Source organism: Vicugna pacos, chromosome 5 (assembly GCF_048564905.1).
Source record: "Vicugna pacos chromosome 5, VicPac4, whole genome shotgun sequence".
In the NCBI taxonomy this organism is placed as follows: Eukaryota; Metazoa; Chordata; class Mammalia; order Artiodactyla; family Camelidae; genus Vicugna; species Vicugna pacos.
Genome location: NC_132991.1, coordinates 2792755 through 2815149, shown reverse-complemented (window position 1 = coordinate 2815149; position 22395 = coordinate 2792755). Strand labels below are relative to the sequence as shown.

Sequence of the window (22395 nt, the reverse complement as noted above, 5' to 3'; positions counted from 1 at the left end):
CTTCTAAGATCTATTTTTAATTCTCTACGTATTCCATTTTTATAGCATCCTACATTTTCCCCTAAATACAGTATCTTCTCTTATGTTACTGAGAATATTTATGATACTTTGATGGCGGTGTTGTTCCCTGCATAGTTTTTATTTCCTTTGATATTTTTCAAAAAGCCTTTCTTAGTTTTGGTCTTTTGTTCTCATGTTAGCCACATTCCTCAGTCATCTGATGATATTTGGTTTTGTGATTATACTTAAAAAGAGGCATTGAGAGGCTGATTGAAGGCTCTGAAACATGCATGAGGTTCTCCATCTGTAAGGGTCATTATGAAATGATTTCCTTGGAGAATCCCCCACTGTCAATATCTTTGCATCTTTTCTCTTGGACTAATTAGATTCTCTAGAGAAATACATTCTGCCTTGGAGCATAGAGACCTGGTTGCCAGAACTCTGGAACCTGTGGGGATCAAGGGTTGGGGATGCAGGTGAGGGGTCTATCATTCTTTAGGTGATGCACACTTCATTCATTTCAAAGCAGGAAAGAAAAGAAAGGAGCGTGAACTAACAGCAAATCCAAGAAAACTGGTTCCTAAACCAAGCATGAGAAAAGACAACAGATTGCTTAGGTTGTACAGCAAACCACTAAAAAGCTCAGCATTTGATGGTATCAGGTGCCTCAGATTGTTGGGGTTAAAGCTGAGCAGGACGGTTGACACACACAGAGTGAAGCAGCCAGACTCTCAGACCCTCTCTATACTCTGGGTTCCCCTCTGGAAGGGAAATATAAAGAAGATTATTCAAGACATCCACTAGTCCACCTCTCTTGGGTAACCTATGAAGCTAGCATCCTGGTTTTTTTTTTTAACATTTTTTATTGAGTTATCACTTTACAATGTTGTGTCAAATTCCAGTGTAGAGCATGATTTTTCAGTCATACATGCACATATGTATATTCACTGTCACATTTTTTTCTCTGTGAGCTACCATAGGATCTTGTATATATTTCCCTGTGCTCTACACTATAATCTTGTTTATCTATTCTACAATTGACTGGGATTTCAAAATGTAGAATAGACAAACATGTTTTGTTTTTATTTTTTTCAAACATGTGTGTTGAGTTTTTCACATGGGGAATGATTCTATGAGAACAATTGTATACCCTGCTTTATTTAAAAAAAAATCAACAGTACACCAGTCCTCCACATCATAAAATGTGTTTCACCATGACTTTGTACCATTATTTATTTAATATTTCCCTATGTTGGATGTTTAGGTCTCTTTACAAGTTGTCTGCATCATAAATGATGTTGCCAGGGACATCTGCATGCAACAATTTTTGCCTACATCTCTGATTCACTCCTTAGCATGGATTCCTGGAGGAGGAATTTGCTGCTTCAGAGATGCTATTTGGAAGGTCCTGATGCATGTTTTTGAATCGGCTCTGGAAAGACTGCAACAGTTTCTCCTGCCCTACACGATACCACCAGAGAGGCTACTACAAAGCACTTGCATCCTGGTACTAGTGACAAGTTCCCTCCCACTTGGAAGGGGCCATATCAGATCATGTAAAATATCCCTGTCAGACCTTGGTCAGGGTCAGGATATTTGCAATGCTTGGCTTTTACCAGACCAGCTTTGGAAGTATTCATCTAAAGAACTTTCTGTTGAAATGTCTTGTACTCAATATTCTACCAGGTACTTCTCCCTGTTCCTTGCCAAATAAAGTGGCTTCCTGGCACACAGAGCCCATGAAGGTGGGACTCTGAGACAACCTAGAGGGTAAACAAGGAATTCTCTAGAAGTTCTCTCACTCACTTGTCCATCCATCCACCCATCCATCCATCCATCCTTCTGTCCACCCATCCAACCATCCGTCCACTCATCCATCCATCCATCCATCCACTCATCCATCCATCCATCCATCCATCCATCCATCCATCCATCCACTCATCCATCCATCCATCCATCCACGCATCCATCCATCCACTCATCCATCCATCCATCCATCCATCCATCCACTCACCCATTCATCCATCCATCCATCTGTCCATTCCAACTCTTCTTGGGGATGGGCATCACTCTGGATCCAGGGAATGATGAAAACAAAATTCCAGCCCTCACAAGCTCTCAGTCTATAAGAGAAGACAGTCATCTAATTAGTTCCTTTGTCATTTTCTGCTATAGGAATAGATCATGGATTTTTATTGCCCTGTGTTAATATAATCTTCTTTCACTGAATAACTGGGGCAGCAAATCACCATTTACTGAGGAGCTGACCACCCAAGATTGACCGCACTTTATATTCTACATCCTCATGCCAACTGCAAGAGGGTGTTATCACATCCATTTCACAGAGAGGGAAACTGAGGTTCAGAGTGTGCAAGTTGCCTGGGTCACCCATACATCTTTGCCCACCATGAAAGTCCCCTGCTGCCCCGCTCCTTTCTCTCTCGCATTTGGTGATTATCACAGCAGGGACAGCCCATGGAGCTCAAGCAAGGTCAGGTTTCCTCCAGATGAATTCAGCTTCTTAAAATCAAATTAGCAGCAGCTCCTGGGTTATGTGCCCTAGATGTGGAGGTGTGGAGGTGTGGAGGTGGCACATGTGGGCACAGAGACTGGTACCTGTTTCTGAGACAGAGGGCCAGGGCAGTGGGCTGGCAGCTGGATGAGGTGCATTCCATCTCTTTGGGGAGAGGGGATGGGAGAGCTTCCCATGGGTCAAGTGGCAGGTGCAAAAGGGAGCCAGGCTTAGAGGTCTTGAAAGTACCCTCCTGCCAAGCGCTACCCAGGTGAAAATTCTGCAGGGCTGGACTTCAGAGAATGGGGCTGCGAAGGGCTGTCAGAAAAGAGTCATGGGGCACAGAAACTGCAGTTGCGAGTTCAGAGCTCCCAGTGAACAGTCTTTGAGACTCTACCAGTTGTCTTCACGTTGAGGCAGTGACAGATGCCTTTGTCCTTGGCTTTCAACTTGGGTGCAGCAAGATCTAAAGGCGAGACCTGAGTGGAGAGCCGTGCTGTGGTCATGCAGCTGCCTTTGCTAGGAGTGCTACGTGGAGGAATATGGGACTTAGGCAGCGAGATTAAAATCATGAAACCTATTAGCCATGCGCTTTTTACCTCCAGCCAAAGAGAAGAGAAAGGAATTAAGCTTGGAATTTGGAAGGACCAGGGCATGAGGGGCTGTGTGGAGCTGCCTGGAAGTGACTCACGAGCTGAGTTTGGGGAAGCTCCCCAACATTGTTTCAGTTGGAAATCTTAGTGATCCCAGCCCTGTAAGAGGGTTACAAGTGGGCAGAGACAGTGGGGTCAAACCAGAGGCAGGTTTAATTATTGTTTCTTTCTAAAGGATGCTCCCATGTAGGACTGTGTCAGAGACACAGACACCCCCAAGACTCACACCATGCCCAGCAGAGCACCCCATCAACTCATTCCTGCTACTCACTTCCTCAGGCCCACCGCACACCTGCCCCTCCTGGACTGTCCACGGCTTTCTGCCGGCTCCCTCATAGCCCATTGCTGGGTCTCAGCTCCAGAATGTCCCCCTTCTCTAGAAAATCATCTCTGAGTAATCTCCACCCAAGCCACACCTCCCCCAGGTTGAGCCTCCCCCCCAACCCTGTAGCATCCTCTGGTTACCTCTGTAGGCACTTTCCATGTGACTTACTGGGTAAAGACCTTACTCTCTTTCTGTGGGTTTCTAAGTCCTTGGGCAGGGACTATCTGATACTCATTTTCATACCTTTAGCATCCATCACACATTGGGCTTATTGTTGGAACACAATAGAAATACAAATTAAAAAAAAATGGGTGTGAAGACATGATGGTTACTGAGCCACAGTGTGTCCAGATACTTGGCTGCACACTGTTTCTGGGTATGTCTGGGAGGGTGTTTCCGGGGGAGAGTCACATTTGAAGTGGTAGACTGGGTAGACCAGACTGCCAGCCGCAATGTGGGTGGGCAGCCTCCAAAGCGTTAAAGGGCTTGAACAGAACGGAAAGGTGAAGGAGGGGAGAACGTGCTTTCTCTGCGTGAGCTGGGGCAGTGGTCTTCTCCCATCCTCAAACTGGAACTCACACCATCCACTCTCCTGGGTCTCCAGCAGATCGTGGGGCTTCGCAGCTTCTGTATCACATGTGAGCCAATTTTTTTTTATAATAAATCTCTATAGATGGAAAAGTCTTCTCTTGGCTCAGTTTCTCCGGAGAATTCTGCCTAATACAACACACACTGAAACCACAACCATGGCAGATACCCGTCTACCAGTTCATTTTGCAGGGAGGGAGGCCTGGAATCCTCTCCAGGACAGGGGCTCCTGACACCACCCAGCCAACGGCCTCCCTGCCATCACCCACCTCCCTGCCCCCCACTGCAAGCCTGGCCCAGTGTAAACCCAGGAAGGGTTAGCCCTCAGGCCATGAGGGCTTTGTGATGAGGAAGGTCCACTTAAAGCAGTGTATGAGCTACAGCAGATGTCCTGTGTTCCCCTCTCGGGACAGGGTCTGAGTCATGTGAATTGACTTGAGTTTTCATACTTGAAGCGTTTATGGGGTTTGACAAGGAGAACTTAATCCTTACAGTGAACATTCGAGCTGCATCTCCTCATTCATTCCACAGGCAAGTCCATTCTCCTGAGTGCTGGGGGGCAGGGCTGGTGCCCGAAGGCCAGTTTTCATGGAGACAAATGGTAAACACACTTGTGTAATGTGCCCAGGGTCCCTAAGTGTTAGCAAGAAGGATGGATTAGAGCAAGGGGATGGAGCGTAACTGGGGGGATTTTGTTTTAAAATGGATGTCAGTGGGAGCCCCTCTGAAGGGGGGGCATCGGCAGAGCTTGCGTGAGGTGAGGGAGTGGCCATGGGCATCTCTGTGGAGGGCATCAGGGCAGTGCCAGAGCAGGTGCACAGCCCAAAGGGAGGGGAAGGCTTGGAAAACTCTAGGGATGGAGGAAGAATGACAGGCAAGGCTCAAGAAGAGAAGGCAGGTGCTGAACCCAGGCCAGATGGTCACTTTTTGGAAATTTCTGCCAATGAGATGGAAAGATTTGCAAAGAGAAATGACATGATCTGACCAAATTTCTGAAAAAGATGCCCCGGCTTCTGTGTTGGAACAGTGTGAGGGCCAATGGGACAAGAAGAGAGGTTGGTTAGGAGGTCTCTGAAAGAGTGTGGCTGGACCAGGGCATCAGTGCTGCTGGTGGGAGAAGCTCTCTGAGAGGTGGCAGGACTTTCTGCAGAGTGGGGGAGTAAAAGAGGGACCCAGAACAGCTTTGAGGAAGACAGCAGTGGAGGCAGAGGAGGGGTGGAGGGGATCTGAAGCTCAGCTCTGGGCGGGATAACTTGGAAACACCTGTCTTCCCATGAGGAGAGATGCTGGCTAGGTGGCTGGAATCTGGAGAGAGGAGCAGGGTTAGGGCAAGGAGTCCCCCCATACAGAAGAAGATGCTGAGTCTGCAAAGGGAGTGAAGGCAAGGGGGAAAACAAGGCGGAGGTCCAAGCCCGAGGCACCCCAACATTGACACGTCAGGGAGTTGGGGAGATTCAGCCCAGAAAACACAGACAGGAAAACCATATTTTATCTTCACTTGCCTGTTCCCCACTTGAGCAGCTGGCAACTGGATCTGGGGGCTCAACACACAGCATTAAGCGCCTGCTACGTGTCAGGTCTGTGTTCATGTAGGAGTCACATGCTTCTGCCCTTAGGGAGCTCCCATCCGTGAGGGTGTCAGCTGGGGCAGACACAGAGGGAAGTGGCTGGGAGGTTCCATTAATGGGGTGCATTAGAGCATGCAGGGGCGGTGCCAAGGCACACCCACCCAACCCGGTCATCAGGAGAGATGGAGAAGGATTCTGATCTTGAAAGACCAACAGGATATCATCAGGCCCATGGTGGGGGCCGTGGTGGTGTGGGAGGGGGGAGGCCTGGGGGAATGTTCCAGATGTTCCAATTCAAGGGATTCTCCAGCCCACCATCCCGTGGGCCCTGGGATTTGTCTCCCGATGTAGCACATTCTTTTCTTGCTGAAGACACAAAGGTTCAAATCACCATGTCCACTCATTCATTCAGTAATTATAAAACCCCTACTATGTGCCAAGTATGGGGAAGATTTGTGGAGTGGACAGCAGACATTTCTGCCTTTGAGGAGCTGATTTGTGGGGATTATGAGTAAGAAACTAACATGATAGTTGTAAGCTCTATGAAGCAAATAGAACACAGGAATATGGAGGGGGTTGCGTGGGGCTGGTGGTCAGGGAAAACCTCTTTGAGGAGATGACACTTGAGCTAGATGGTCACGCGGGGCTGGAGGCAGAAGCCTGGCCACACCAGGAAGTGCCCCAGGAACCACCGAGTCAGCGAGTGAAGGAGAGAGTGGTACAGATGGAGCCACAGCATTCAGCAGGGACAGAGCATGCTGGACTTGGCTAAAATGTTGAGTTTTATTCTAAGTGGGAGGTAAAGCCATTGCTCAAAGTCTTTGGTAAGGGGAGACATATTTTAGAAGCTGACTCTTGCTGTAGTCTTACAGAGGAACAGCTCACAGCGGGAGATTCTCTGTGGTCTGGGTGAGAGATGTGGTGGCCTGGGTGTTCCTGGAGTGGTTGCACTGGGGATGGTGAGAAATGGTTGTACGTGGGCTGTGCTTTAAAGGTGGAACCCACAGCCTTGCTAAGGGATTGCACTTGGAAAGCAAGGGAAAGAGCAGACTTGGGATTTAGCAGTGAGCTGTTGGGTGATGCTCTCCAGACATGGGAGAGAATTTCCTGCATCCTTCGTTCCTGTAGCATCGCTCTCAACATTGGACACTACCTAGAACTCATTCAGCTTAGCCTGCCCAAGGGTGTGGCTGCCTCAAACACAAAGACTCTGCTCGGCTGTGTCCAGTAACAGGAGTCACTGCCCAGCCCCTCTGTCCTGGCAGCCTGCTCTCCGAATGCAGGAGCTGGGACACAGGATGCCCAGTTGCACAGCCAAATGGATTTACAGGAGCAAAACCCATCCAGGAATCATTCCAGATTCTCATTTTTTTGTTTATTTATTGTTTTTTAAAAATTCTTAATTTTGCTGCAGAAGCCAGCAGAGGGACCAGCGCATGTGATCATATCTCTTTATAGCATCTCTTTTTCGCAGCGTCTGAGAAGATGACTGAGCCCAGGGCACTGCATGTCAGCCAAGGTGTGTATTCTCCATCTGAACTGAAAAGATGATGTCAGATCAAACCCTCAACTACATCTTGGACGGCTGGAGTCTACGCAGTGCTGAGATGAACTGAACATGCTCTTCTTGTCTTTGAAGCTGTGTGATCTTGATAAAGTTACCAGTTTTTTTGCATCTTTGTTGCTCCATTTGTCAAAGAGTACTTTCCTCAAAAGTAGCATGACTGCCTCACAAGGTGGTTGCTGCTGTTGCTTCTCCATCATTTTCCCTTGTAGGGTAGATGGAAAGATGTAAATACCCAGTCCGCTGTCCTCGTGAGCTCTGCTACCCTCGTGGCTTGCCCTGTTCCGGGGTGTACCGGATGGGGGCGCTTGCGGCAATGGGCTGCTGTGCGTGTGTGATTCTACCTTGCGGTTTGAGGAAGCTCTCTGAGGTCTCTCTTCCCCCCCGGTTTGGGCTGGGATGTGCTGGTCCCACATGGTGTCCATGAGCAGTCCTTTCTTTGGACACAGGCCCGACTTCTGCTCAAAGCTCCTAACCCATGTCCAGCCAGTGACTATATGAGACAGAAGTAGCATTAGTCCCTTTGTTAGACTTGGTGCCAAATAAGCTCAATGACTCGCAAAATGTTGGTAAAATATGCTGAGTGCCTTTCCTAGAGGGTTCTGTTGAGGAGCTTGAAAAGTGCCTAGTACCTGTCATAATAAGTGCTCAGTTTAAGGAATGAAAGAGAGAAGGGGAGGAATTTGCAATATTGGGGTTGGCTGTGTTTTTAGAAGTAGGGGAAATATACCCATGCCTTCTACTTTCTGAACTGGGCAGTTGGCTCACTTCACTAAAAGCCCAGCAAAGCTAGTTAGCAGAAGACTGAGTGGAGACCGAGGAAGATCACATACTCACCCCAGGTCCCAGAGCAGGTCAGCAGGAGAGCTAGGATTTGAGCCCCACTGTGACTCCAGAGTCTGCCAGTTGCTCTTCCCAGCAGCTGCGCTGGCACCAGGAGGGGCTGATCTGACGAGGTCCGGCTGTGAGAGCCAGCACCGAGGCACCAGAGAGGGGCTCTGTGTGGAGGGGCAGCAGCTGGGTTTGAGGAAAGAGCACAGGGTGGAATGGAGGTAGGGTTTTCAAGCTGGGCAATGGGCCAGGTGTGGGGAAGACGGAGACAGACAGGGGGCAGGATGCTGGAGGGAGGCTGAGTGTAAAGGGACTGGTGGTCAGGAAGCTGGCAGCTCACCCCAGGCAGCTGAGTGGAAGAACACAGAAGGAGCAGATCTTGGAGGAAAAAACGGAGAGTTCCATTGTGGATGAGCTGGAGTTGAAATGTCTGTGAAGCGTCCTAGCGGATACAGCCAACATCAATTGGAGATGGGGTGTCAAGCTCCAGAGAAGGGCTAGGCTGGTGATGACTGGGGAGTTGGCTATGCAATGGCTGGGGTCATGGACGCTGCAGCCTCTGGCCTGAGCTCAAGTCCTCATCAGCATGTGGCTGTGATAAGATTCCCAGGTCCTTGGAGTGAAACAGGGATCGTGATCTCATGGAGATGAATGAGATAGTTCTCGAGAATCCCTTTAAACGGTGCCAGCACGTGTAGCGTAGACCTCAAAAAAAATATGAGTGAGAGCTGAGCTCTGGAGAGAATGTCATCTACAGGATCTCCAAATTTGGTGAAATCTTGTCTCTTCAGATATAATTAAACATAACATCCCTTCCAAAAGTATTTTCACCCAGGGCTCTCTGACTTAGACCAAGTTGTTATGTCCGGGGTGCTTATAGACTTTGAACAGTGCTCATGTCTGTGAAGGAGAGAGAATGAATCAGCTGAGTGGGTGGTAGGGTCTGTCTGGAAATCCGCTTCGTGTTCATAGCCAAAGTGGCCGTGAAATGTATAATCCAGAGCAGAATGTGTTTGAGAGCGAACAAGGAGAGGATGCTGTCATTAATAAAGCAGGGAGAGCAGGTGTCAACCTGCAGCACATCTGGACGTGAAGCCAACTTTTACGGGGAGGGCCAGGCTTCCCAGGAGGGCTGTGCTGCCCTGGTGGCCTTGGACAGCTTTGGGAAATGTCCCAGGGCTACCAGGCAAGTCAGGGGTTGGCTGCTGTCCAAGGTTCCAACCTCACCTCACACTGCTCTTCCCCTCCAGCCCCTCCAGCTCACTGAGCTCTGGCTCCCGGACCTGGATCGAGCCCTTGATGCCCTTTGTGCTGTCTCCCTCTTGCGTTTTCCACCAGCATCTTTCAGCCCTGCTCCCCTGACCTCAGCTCAGTTATGCCCCCTCAGATTCCAGTACCGCACCATCCCGAGGAGGTGCCTCTTCCCAAGTTATGCTCCGCCCCCTTCTATCCCTCTCTCCCCCCGCCACCCCAATAATTTCTCACATGGCTCTTATCACAACAATAAGTGCTTGGTCTTTCTGCCCCACTCAGAAGTGAGATCCACAAAGATAGTGACTGGGTCTGCCCTGTTCTTGCCTGTACCTTCAGCACCTAGAACAGTGCCTGGAATACAGCAGCCGTTGAAGACACGTGACTGAAAGAGGTAAGTGGGCAGGGCTTCCAGTCCACCCGGTGAAGATCCCCTGCCTTCAGGTCTTATTCGGTCTATTCTGACTATTCTATTATGGATTCAGGGATTTTATTCCTGTCTATCCAAGGTCAATGATGTGTCTGCTTTCTATCCGAATGGCCCATTGGGTGCCACCTGAAATACCCCATCAGCTCCCTCCTCCTGACCCCAGCTAACCTCTCGGGCCGCACCACCTCCAGACGGCCCTTGCTGTGGCCCCACAGCCCCCAGACTCACTCTTCGTCCCTCTCCCACTGAAAGGGGGGCTTGCCTACCTCAGTGTGGGGCTGCCCTTCCTGTAGTCCAGGCACTTCTTGGGTTCAGGGCAACAACTGGCACAAGGCCACACTCAGCTTGCTCGGTGCAGGTGTGAAGGTTGGGGCTGGTTGCACACTCACGCCAGTGGCCAAGGACCCCGAAAAAGAGAAGATCCTACCCCACAGATCATCATTCAGGCTTCTATCAGCCGTAGACGCCGGATACTAATGGTGGAGGAAATTTATTCTGAATAAAAAGGCGGTTAACATTCTGCAAACATTTTCTATCTCAGACACGCAGAGTAATTTTGATGAAATGTGTTGGTTTATGAAACCTTGGGTATTATGCACATCCGCTGAAATGCATTCGGACTTGACTCTACCTTGGAGGACTGTTGTGGAGGAGGAATGTAATCAAATCACTTGTGAACTCAATATTGCTTTCCTATGGATTATTTGGATGTGGCACTAATAAAAATGCTTGCTTTTTTTTTTCTCTCTAGCAAATCATCGCCGTGTGCAGCCATGATGTGTTGTGGCACTCTGACTTTATTGCAGATTTAAATTACTTGGATTATTTTGTGGGACAGTGGCTCCCCGAAGCACAATGAATCAAATCATTAATTACCCCTCGAGTGTGTATGATCCATTGGAAAACATTAAACTCCACTCAGGAGCTCATTTGGTGATGATGGCTTCTGAGTCAGTCCCTCGGGCCCCAGATCAGATGGAAACTTCCGGACAACAAGATGTTACCATTTGCTCCGTTGGTGCTGAAAGCGGCAAACGCTGTGTGTTGTCCGTGGCCACCTGGCACCCTGGGGCTGCTGATTTGGGTAGAAGGGCACTCTCTCCATCCTCCACTCAGCTGGGCAGGAACAAGAACTTGTGGTGCCTGGATTTCCCCACAACAGCCTCCTGTTTTGCACCCTCTACATCCTTCAGTGATGACAAAGAAAATGAGCTTTCTAAAGTGCAAATATGGTCACTCTCTTTCCCTTGAAAAATGCTTCGAGGCATTTCCACTGCCCTGGAAGGTAAACAAAAGCCACCCAGCTGCAGTCCGACAAGGTCTGGCTTTTTCTAACACTCCAGCTTCTTTTCCCACTACGTCGGCCACAGCCCCTTCCCTCCTGGCCCTGAGCTGCCTACCAGGTTGGCTTTCTGGCGTCTCCCCTGTGCTTTCATATCCACGGACAGCCCCCCAGGCCCCCAGCAGCCTTCATGTGGTGGGCTTGCAGACACAGCACCCACACCAGTCTAGTCAGGAAGTATTACCAGGGCTGTTGCCCCCAAATCATACCCCTGTCCCTCCCTTGAATAGAAACCAATTACTTTCTCTAACTTTCAGGAGAAAGCTGCAAAGAGAGAAACAGACAAACAAACAAACAAAACAAGAACTGGTTAGAACCAACTAGGCCCAAGATGGCAGAGGATTTGCCTTCCGGTGGACCCAGAGCCCCACTATATACTCATTGGGATACCTTAGCTGCTAAACGACACACCATTGGCGCCATGACAGTTGATGGTTGCCATGACAACAACTGGAAAAGCCCATATAAGGACCGGAAGGGAGAGTGGCTTCAGTTCCGGGTCCAAACCACGCCCCTGTTCTTGGATAACTCAAGAATATTCCTCCTGCTCTTTCCAGTTCCCTTGCTTTTAACTTAACCCTCCTGCATATTTGGTGTCTCCATCCAAATTGAGCTGAGAAGCTGATCTGTGGACTCGGGTCTCACTTCTCCGTTCTTTGGCCATTGACTGAAGCTTGTGCTTTCATTATTGGCTGCACAAACCTAACTGGAAAAAGAACTCCCCTGGCCAGGACAGGGGGTCTCAACCAAGGCCAGGACCCAGTGCAGGTCTGGTTGACCAACTTGATGACAGACCTCCAGTCTGGGTGAGCTCCAAGCACCTTGTGGTTCCCAGGATCAGTCCCACTGTGCAGACTAGAGGGCATCCCTCTGGGTTGTAAATGGAGGAATAAGTCTCCCCCTTATGGAGTCTCTAAGGATCACCCCCAAGAGGGCCACAGAAAGGCCTGTGAAACTAGAGGACTTGTTGTGCTCACAAGTCCTAGAGAAAGAGGCAGGCGCCCCACGTAGGAGCCACGGGGGATGAACACCAGGGAACTGAGCTCCACCCAGCAGGTGAGGAGCCGAGAGAGTGAGGACCTGCGGACAAGTCAGAGGTGGAGAGCACGAGTGAAAGGCACGAGGGGTGTACCTGCATCCCGTGGGGTCACAGCCAGAGGAGGGCAAGAAGGGGAATGTGTGGCAGAGAGCTGCCTTCTCACACTGGTGCACTGAGTGGGTACCACTCTGTTTGTGGGGATGTGGAGGCAACAGGAAAACAAGAAGTTGTGAGAATGTATAATACACCCACCCTTGCCCACAGCAACGCAGGCAGCCCCTGGGAGTGTGCTGGCTCTGAATAGGAACGTGGGGTCTGAGGCAGAGCGGAGGGCCACCGGCGGGAGGGCACCACCAGCAGCCCTCCGGGTGATGCCCTTGGAGAGGCAGAGAGGCCGACTCCGTGGGGCCAGACGCTTCTGTGATGCAGGAGGCAGGAAATCCACACTGCCTGAGAAGTCTCCCTGGGTTTCTCCCGGGACTTTTAGTGTTGTAGCAAAAACCCAGTTCTTTCGTGTGGCTGGCTTTACAAATGTGTGTTTTTACCCTGTGTGTCCTAAACGAACCCCTTCCGCCTGTCACATGTGGCCCAGAGGCCACCAGTGCTGGTTTTGTCTGGTTTGGAGGTGGACGGTGGATGAGAAAAGCCACATAAATGGATTTGTTTTAGAGTAATCGGCCTCCAGAAGAGACATGCACGCCTCTCTGGGTGAGACGGTTGGAATGCAAGCCAGTCTGGGGAGTTTGGCAGAGGCAGGTGACTGCTCCCAAATCCTCGCTTGTCCTTTCTTGCTGGGCGTACCCTCAGCTAGATGGCCTTTCCCAGAGTCCCCGGGTCTTAGGTGTGACCACAGGGCTGCGTTCTGGCCAGTGGAGTGGGTGGCAATTCAGGGTGCCGACACTTTGAGCCTCAGCCCGTAGAAACCTCTCCCCCATCTGACGTCCCCATCCTCTCTTCCTTGTCTGCTCCTTGGCAGGTAGCGCCGAGGGTGACCTCAGACGCCTCTGTCCGCCCAGGTCGCCAAATAACTGGGTGAATCAGAGCCTCCCCTCCCGTGCTCCTCCCCGCCTCTTTCCAAACGTATTTCACACGAGCAAAAACCAAACTTTTGTTGGGGGGGCTGCCGGGAGTCAGAGTTTATCTACAGCTCCTCACATGACTGCAACTGACGCAGCACTGGCCCGCCCGGTGTGAATGCCCTTGTCCCCGGGGCTGAGCGAGGCCACAGCCAGCAGAGGGACTGAGCCCGAGTTTCACAGGGCAGGGAGAAAGGAGTCCTGGCCAGGTCTCCTAAGTCCGCAGCCCTGACTGCCCCTCGCTGTTGGCACTGTCGGCTGCTCTCCTGATGGACAAAGGAGGCACGGGACGCTGGAGTGACACCCTCCCCCCACCGCCCCAATCACTGGAAACCGGGTCCTCTTGTGGTCCTGGGGCACAACTCAGGAGGAAATAATCTCCTTTTACGGCTCCAGCTCTACTCTTTAAGTGGCTGAGCCACTTCTCCATCACCCCGAGGTGACCCCAAGGGTCCACGCAGGTGCTGCCACTGAAGCCACGGCTCCTGCTCATCTGGATGCTCCGTAATCTACTCTCATCTCCTCCAGCCGGGCCTTCCGGCCCTGGCTCTGACTGTGACAGCCGCCTCTGAATTTCCAGGTCGGTGCAGGCGTCTCCGCTCTCCCGCACACGCATTGGGAGGGAGTGCTCCAGGATACTGCACCCCACCTCAGCGGGGAGCCTCCCACCCCGGATCGGAGCCCCAAGAAAGAATTGCAGGTGCTTAGATCTTGGGCTGAGTTCTGGAAGACTCCACTTAACAGGAGAGGAGAGGCTTGCTCTGTAAACCCACATCTGCGTCCTCTGCTCTGCGGACAGGCAGGACCCAGACCCAAACCTTTGACCCTGGACTCGGCCACCTGCCTCAGTCGCCTGGACGGGGGCTCAGATTGTCAGGATTCATTCTTTACCTGCACACATCTGTTTCCTTCCCTGCCAGACGGACTCCGCGAGCAGAGAACCTGTCTGATTCACAGACAGACCTATCCGTCCTGCTCATTCCACTTCAATTTTCCATTCACCACATTTCCTGGTACATTGAAGACAAGTGGCCCAATGTCTTTGACTCAAGTGCCAGTGACTAGACCATGATTCCTTGAGGCTAATTCACACAGAAAATACAGCCTTAGGGCCATGCATGCAAAAACTGAAACATGTATCTGAAATTTATTTACCTAATAATTTTATGACTACTGTTGAGGATAAGTAGCAGACATTTTCAACTATCACTTAAAAAGTGAAAGCAAACATTAGGCAACAAATGAAACAATTCTTTTTTAAAATTATAGTTTAATTAATTTTTCTGATGAGTTCACAGAGCAGGATGAATGTTTCTATGTGTATGTGTGTTTTGGGGTTTTTTTTTATACTTTTATTTTCCTGTTTGTTTTTTGGTGGTGAGGTAATTAAGTTTATTTTACTTATTTATTTGTTTGACGGAGGTGCTGGGGTTTGAACCCAGGACCTCGAGCACGCTAAGCAGCGCTCTACCACTGAGCTACCCCCTCCCCCACCCGTGTGTTCTTGTTTGTGCAGGAGTCACACTTTCTCTGGGAGGATCCACACTCAGCAGGCAGGAAAGAGGACCTGGGGGCGGGGGTGAGAGTCTGCGTGCCCCCTTTTTACTCTCTACACCAGTATTGCTTGATTTTTTTAAATGAGCACACATGCTATTTAAAAAGAAAAATAAAAGAAGGGAAAGGAAAAACTGAACAAGGCAAAATACAGAGAAAAAGAAAGGGAATGAAAGAGGAAATAGCGAGAGACGTGGAGGGCGTCCTCCGCGGGGCAGAGCGGAGGGAGGGCAGGGAGCAGGGAGTTGCAGCTGCCTCTCAAGATGAGGGCTCAGCCTCCTGCCCTCTGCAGGGTTTGGGGGATCACTTAACACTTCAGTAAAGTGATAAACCTGCAACTGCTCTGCACACTTCTTTTTTTTTTTTTCAATTTTTATTTTTTAATTGAAGTACAGTCAGTTACGACGTGTCAATTTCTGGTGTGCAGCACAACGTCCCAGTCATGCATATACATACATATATTCGTTTTCATATTCTTTTTCATTAAAGGTTATTACAAGATACTGAGCATAGTTCCCTGTGCCGTACAGAAGAAATTTGTGCAGATTTCTTTAGCTACTTTCTTCTGCTTTAAAGTCACAGCTATCCAGAGGTGAGCGCACCTTTCCAGTTTGCAGAGCAGAAACTGCACTTGACACCAATGTGGCGAGCAGGTTGGATGATGGATCTAGGAAACATCAGACATCCCAGCCATGAGTACAGACCCGTCTTAAAAGCAGGAGAATCGCTGGGCTCCAGGACATTCTCCGCATTCTATCTTAGGCTCACTTTTCACCAAAGTCATTTGCCAATTGACTAAGCCATGTTTCAAATGTTCAAAGGCTCCCTGTCAGGACCCCTGTGTCAGAGGACACACTGCATTTACACAGAGGCAGTGATGCTAACATCATCTGTATCGCACCTCCCCTTCCTGCCTTCGGGACGCCGCATCCTTAGACACAGTGCTGGCTGCACCTTCTGTGTGTGACCTATTAAACTTGCCTCAACGTGAAGGAAGGAAGACACAGTACGTCAGGCAGACTTCTCGGCTGCCTAGAGAAGGGCGTGGTGACACGGGTCCTGGCACTGGACTTCCTCCCCATTTCTTGACAAGAAAGTGCAAAATGAATGATTTCATTTTGAATGAAAACTATTTCCCGCAGAATACCACCTTCAGATGTCTTCAAAATTGTGTCTTGGTTTCAAAAAAAAAAATGTTGGAACCTTCCAGGAGTGAATTGTTTCATTTACAAGCAACATGAGTTGCCCGATCTTGTGTTTGCTGTTGCCAAACTGCCTGTAAGTACCTTCTAATGAGCCTTTAAACTATCCCCTGATACCCTTTCCACTCTGGCTCCCTAACAGAGAACATTGAAGACGTAAAAGGGTGAGGCTGGGCCATCCCCGTTACAGAACATAACCTTTAGTTTCGATTTTTAATATGAACATTTTCAAATGAATTCAAAGTGGAATCTTCTCATGAGTCCCCGAGTCCCCAATTCAACATTATCCACATGAAGCCAATTTTGTTTCGTCTACTGTCAATAACGCTTCTCCCCATTTTTGTTGTTTTTTTTTCCCCAAGGGTGGGGCTGAGAGCTTATTAAGGGGTTCTTTTCTCTGGTTGTGAGGAGGGATGGGGAATGAACCGGGGCTGGAAGGGATCTGGGTACCACTGACCACAGACCCTTCCTGAAAGGGCAGGGGAGTAGGGTTCCAGTCCTGATGAGCACGGAAGGGGAGTCCTGCACCAGGAGCCATGGGTGAGAGAAAGGAACACACCCCTGCTGAGATGTGGCAGGAAGGGAGCCGGGGACAAGTGCCACCCCTCTTTCATCCCTCGCAGATCCCCTGGCATCCTCCCACATCCTCCCTCTTACTGGCTGGGCCCCACCAGAGGGAAGAGAGGCAGTATTTCACCAAGAGCTTCTCAGAAGGGACATACACATGGGGGCTTTTCTCCCCCTTCTCAAAATAATCACAAGACCAGCATCACTTCTAAGAAAACTAACAAAAAATCCTTAACATCCGCGGACACCCAGTCCATGAAACAGAAGATTAACGGCACCTCGAGCTGGAAGTGTTGCAGTGTCCTGGTGAGAGTTCGATCACAGAGGGACACAAAAGCCTGGTTTGTAACTTGACACATGTGTCATTTTAGGCCAAGGCACTTGGTGACCCCATCTGACAACTGGGAAGGATGATTCCTGCCTCACAAGGCTGCGGGAGGGTTAAATGGTGAGAGGGGCGAGGAGTAGCACCTTGACACCCCACTCCTTCATCTCACGTGGAAAACTTTATTGTTTTCTTATTTAGCAACAATAGAGTGGACGGCTTGCTCTAGAGTCTTGGGTTTTACAATATCTAACTGTAAAAAAAAATAAAATAAAAGGTATTTGCAGTTGGATAACTGTTACAAATCTCACCAACCAATCTGTGAATCTCTATTTGGCACTTAATATTTGCAAGATGTATTATCCATAAAGCAATATGAAATGGTTGACCTCGAAAAAACCTCCCAGTCCTAAATTGTGTGATTCTTTTATGCTGTCATTCAGGCAAGTCACTTGCCCCTTTGTGTCTTCGTTCCTTCATCAGCTCAGATGGGCACAAAGTCTGTCTGAGGTAAACCAGATGGCTGTGGGAAGAGCACTCTGTCTCACCTGATGGGTTGGATGGTGCTTTATTTTCACTTACATAGCACCTACTCTTAAGAATCTTTTTTTTTTGGCATTCTAAAAAAAGAAAAAGAACTGACTGCACTTCAATTTTAATATTAAAAAAAAATTTTAATTGGAGTATGGTCAGTTTACAATATTGCATCAACGTCTGGTGTACAGCATGTTTCAGTCATTCATACATATATTTTTTTCATATTCTTTTTCATTAATGGGTTATTACAAGACATTGAATATATTTCCCTGTGCTCTACAGTAGAAACTTGTTTATCTATTTTATATACAGTAGTTAGTAACATTGACTCTTAAGAATCTTATGATATTGGGAAAAAGGCAGTCCAAGGACCTCTTTTATAGATAAGGAAGCCAAGACTCACAGGAATCTAATGACCTGCATGGTGGCGTGAAGGTGGCTTGGTGATGGGATTAAAAACAGCTGCCGTGCACTGAGAACCTTCTGTGTCCCAGGTATTTCGGGAGATGGTCTTCCTCTTAATCCTTACACTGAGCCAGGTGGTGCTATTGTTTATGGCTCACGGATGATGAAATCAAGACACAGGGAGGTCAAGCACAATCAAAATGCCATAATGCGTTAAAGGTCAAGCCAGGGTTCAAACTCTGACCACTCCATACTCAGCATCACAGTCTCACTGCTCTGGCCTGGTGGTCCCAGAAGGAAGATGTCAGGCAAGAAGGGGCGGAGGTTAGGATGAGGGGCTACCCTGTGATGGGCAGGGTGCTACACACTTCCATTCCTTGCCCCAGTCCAAACTCCGTTTCAGGTGTCCCAACTATGCAAAATCTCCGAGTGTGTGGCAGGTGTGCATTTTGATAATTATTCTTATTACTGTGATTCCCACGTACCTGCAGTCTGTGTTGACCCTTTTCTTTGGTCTGGTAGAAGAAACATGGGTCAACATCTCCTCAGTGCTGCCCGGAGTCCCAGCGTAAGTTGGAATGAAACAAATCTACCAGTATTCAGTTACTCACGAGGCTCTGTTGGCCAAATCCATCCTGAGAGCTCCCAGAGAACATTCCTTGAGAACCTGCATGGGATACCCCTTGATCCACCTAAGGACACAGATGTGATAGAAAGGGAGTCCTCATGGTGCTTGTGGTCCAGGTGGGGAGGCTGAGGTGTGACCAGGAGAGTCCCGTGCACTGTAATGGGGGCCGAGGCAGAGGGCACATGTAGGGTATCACTGCACAGCAAGGACACCCGATTCTTCTTCAGGGCCTGGGACTCTAGGGTTCTTGGCATTGCCCGATTGGGAGCCAGCCCAGCTCTCACTCTCAGACCTGTGACCCTCTCTGCCTCTAGACTAGACCTCAGTTTGGACATGGACTTAAATTTCCCTTCTCCACTCATTGGATCTTAGTTAGTTCTCACCCTTAAAGGATTTTACCCTCATTCCTGCTATTTTTCACCACCTCCCTGATTTTCAGTCTTCACTTGGCCTTGAGCATACCCTACCCACTGCTGGCTGGTCTAGAACACCATGCTAGATACCGGCTGGGATGTTAGTAACACAGAACTCAGTGAAGTCAAGATGGTTTCATTTATCAGTAAACATGAATGGTGTATTTTCCATGCCAGGCCTTATGCTGGGAACTAAAGATCCCGGGGTTACTAATCCATGTGCTAGCTTTGAGGAAGTCACCCAATTACTCAGAGATAGGTCAAATGTAGCACAGAGACCCAGTTCATTCCTCGCTTGACCAGGACAGACATCACTAATCAACCACACAGATACCCGGCAGGGTTCAGACAGGGATGGACAGAGATTTTTATGAGAGTGCCAGCAGGTGGGAGAGACCATGAGCTCAAAAATCCCCACACTAGTTTCCAGGCGGCCCGTGCCATGGTAGGAAAGGGTGCCGGGTCTGTGTTGGAGAGGTGTGCTGCCTGTGGAGCCCCCCCTGTGCTGGGAAACTTGCACACGTGATCACACTAATCCTCACAGGAGCCCCACGGGGCAGCACCACTATTCAGACCTTACAGATGGGAACAGCAGGCTCAGCGGATAGCAGCCCTTTGCACAGTGGTTAGTGTGGGGGTCTAATTTTGATGCCATGGTCCACCTAAGCCCCAAGAACCAGATACACGCCTTTACAAGAAGCTGCCTGGCTAGAAAGACAGTGCTTCCAAGTGGCAGCTCATTCTTGATTCAAGGAAGGAAAATTGTTTTATTATTCTAGGTAGGATCACAGTCACTAACACACAGGGAGAACAAAGACTGAGTCCTGGAAGTCCAGCATCCTTTCTCCTAAGCTGTGAGTTAAATCCATAAGGTGCGAGGTGTAGACGGCCCTCAAAATACTGACACTGCAGATGTCCAAGGTGCCACTCACCTCATGGTCTGCGCCTTCCAAGAGGATTCCAGGAGACCGGGGGGTGGCTCCTCCTGGGGTCAGCTCACCTCACTGTACAAGTGTATGGGGGGAAAAACTCCTGCGAAGAGTATTGAGCACCGGCAGACAAGAAAGCAAAGGTGTAAAGAGGGCTCTCTTTCTCCTTTGTAGGTCTGAGTCAAGGCAGCTGTCCTATTTTCTTTAAAACGCACACGTATGAGAAACCTCCAAACATTAACAGAACGAGAGAGGCCAGCCTGACTCAATTAAGCTTCATTCCTCTGTCAGGACTGGTTTGCAGATATGGCTAACAATAAATCCAAAAAATTTCTTACAGCTCTAGAAACGCTAATCGACATAACCTAGATTTGTATCAGACTGAATATGAGAGATTTACGACATTTTGAGAGTATAAAATAGGCCAGATTCCTAGCTCTCTTCCATGTTGCCTCCCCCAAGTTGATGTGTGGCATAACAATTTTTTTTTTGAGAATTGCTATTTCAGTTTTATCTACAGACATATCAGTAGTGCCGGCAGTGACAAGGAAGAGGCAGTAGCAGGACTAGACAGGAACACAGTCACTTCTTTAGGAAAATGACTTTCTGGAATGTGGAGATGAAGCACTGTTCACCAGTGGACCTGGATGGAGCTGGCCAGTGTGTTGATCATTGGTGACATCTAAGCCAGCCTTGCTGCCACACTGTACAGTTCCTCCCTGTCATGTGTCCTCTCTGACTGCTATAAAGCAGGAGCCAGTGCGAGCATGTGCCAAATGCCCCTGTTATGTTCGTAGGGAGTCCTAAACCACTTTTCCCGAACCACTTTTGACCACTCCTCCAATTGTCTCCAAGGAAGATATCACACCTCCCACAAGAGCCAGTCTGCACAGAAGGTGAGTCCTGAGAATTTTCTACTCCAAAGTCACATAAAGCTCACTTCATGGCTCAGATATGTATTTAAGCTTCCAATCCAGTCAATCATTGCCTTTATTCTTTTGTTTATCTCAGAAGTAAAGCTGACGGTTTAAGACAATAGCATTGCCTTATTTTAGGGAAAAGGGTAGGGAATTAAAAGCAGGCATTTTGGAGTCATGTACACATAAATCTCAGGAGTCTTGGACATTGGAGGTGGTGGGCTTCAGGTTGCAAACGTTGGAGACCACATACCCTGGCTGAGTCTAGGAGTCCATATTGCATAATTATTGGCTGCTCATTAGAAATGTTAGACTTTCAAGTCTGCAGTTTGGGAACAGTAAGACCCTTAGCTACTTCAGTTTCTAAGCTCAGTTTTAATGTTTGTAAAATAAGAGTGTACTCTTCTTCCCACCCTGCCCCCCATGCTTAAATAGTCCTCACTGAGTTGCTGTATACATAGCCTTTGGTGCACTGTGAGCTATTGTTGGTTAAAATATTGTTGCTCTATTTGGAGGATGCAAAGTTGAGAGAGCATAGAGGCAAGGCACCACAGTCTTAGTAAGGGTGATGGGTCTGTTTCTATCATAACCGGTTAGAAGCAGGTGGGAATCCTCAGAGAAGGCATCTCTGTGACCGATAAAGGGATGGATCTCATCAAATTCTGGAAAAGGATGTATGGACTCCCTTGCAGAGTTGGGAGGTGAGAGCTATGAGCTGTCAACTCATGTTTGGACTCAAGGGAAATAGAGCTGGGATGGTGTCAGTCTGCCCCTGACTCTGGCTGGCCGTTTGCTCCTTCTTGTCAAGGCACGGTAGGACCAGGAATCTTTTGCAAGCCTTTGTCATGCACCTCTGGTAGCTGCAGAAGGAAATTGGTAAGTGGTGGTTAAGTTGGTGAGCGGAAGGTGGCCAAGCAGAGCATTTCATCTAATTTATCCCACTGTGGGGGGCGGGAGCAGCTCCTCTCTGAAAAATGCAACCACTGATTGTGCAAAGGCTGTGGGGAAAATGTATTCACACTCACACGTTAGCAGTGGGAATAAAACAAATGGCGCCACCCCTGTGGAGGGCAGCTTGGCAATATTTAAGTAAAGGTATGGGTGGAGATACCATCGACACTGCAGTACCGTTCCTGAGAATTTATCCTACAGTGATGCATGTGTGTGCCCAAAAGAAAACATGCCCAAGGTTATTAATTGAAGCAGTTTGTTCTGGCAAAAGATGGGAAGCAACCCCATTACTTATCAATGTGAGACAGTGTATTTACACAGCGGATCTCTGCAGCTACAAAAAGAAATGGGATGCTTTCCATGAATTGATATGAAAAGACCTCCAAGAGATATTGATCAGGTGAAAAGAGAAAACATCAGAATGGATTGCACAACGTGCTACATTTATTTAAATGGGGGAGGGCACTAAGAAATGCTATTAATTTTCTTGTATGTAAACTAAGAAGGCAGAAGGATATGTAAAAAACTAATAACTGTGGTTACCTGTGATGGTGGTGAGAACTCAGCAGTTAGTGGGTACCCTGTCAAAGTATATTTTTATACTATTATTTTTTAAACAATGTGAATGTACTTATCTACTGATAAACAAATGGTTTTTTAAAGTTTAAAGAGGGACCACAGAAAAGGCTGCTCACCTATTTCCTGATGGTGCACTGAGCTCTCCAGTTCAGTTCCATGCTGTCTGGAGAGATGGGAAATCCAGAGTCACCTGGAGCAGAAGCTCTGGC

General features: G+C 48.7%; 2 long non-coding RNA genes across 4 annotated transcripts; one reads left to right on the top strand and one right to left on the bottom strand.

Moving 5' to 3' along the window:
* Positions 1–7006: 7006 nt before the first annotated feature.
* On the bottom strand, positions 7007–11498 carry LOC140696549 (uncharacterized). 3 transcript variants are annotated; one of them, XR_012073006.1, is made up of 6 exons: positions 11455–11498; positions 10599–10909; positions 9989–10195; positions 8382–8941; positions 8048–8227; positions 7007–7842 (listed from the first exon to the last, which is right to left on the bottom strand). It is a non-coding gene; the product is annotated as an uncharacterized lncRNA (long non-coding RNA). The 3 variants fall into 3 exon arrangements; XR_012073005.1 differs by having other exon boundaries at positions 8048–8208; XR_012073004.1 differs by having other exon boundaries at positions 8048–8941.
* Positions 11499–11558: 60 nt separating this feature from the next.
* On the top strand, positions 11559–15940 carry LOC140696548 (uncharacterized). The gene is made up of 3 exons (XR_012073003.1): positions 11559–11870; positions 13080–13759; positions 15223–15940. It is a non-coding gene; the product is annotated as an uncharacterized lncRNA (long non-coding RNA).
* The last annotated feature ends 6455 nt before the right edge of the window (positions 15941–22395 follow it).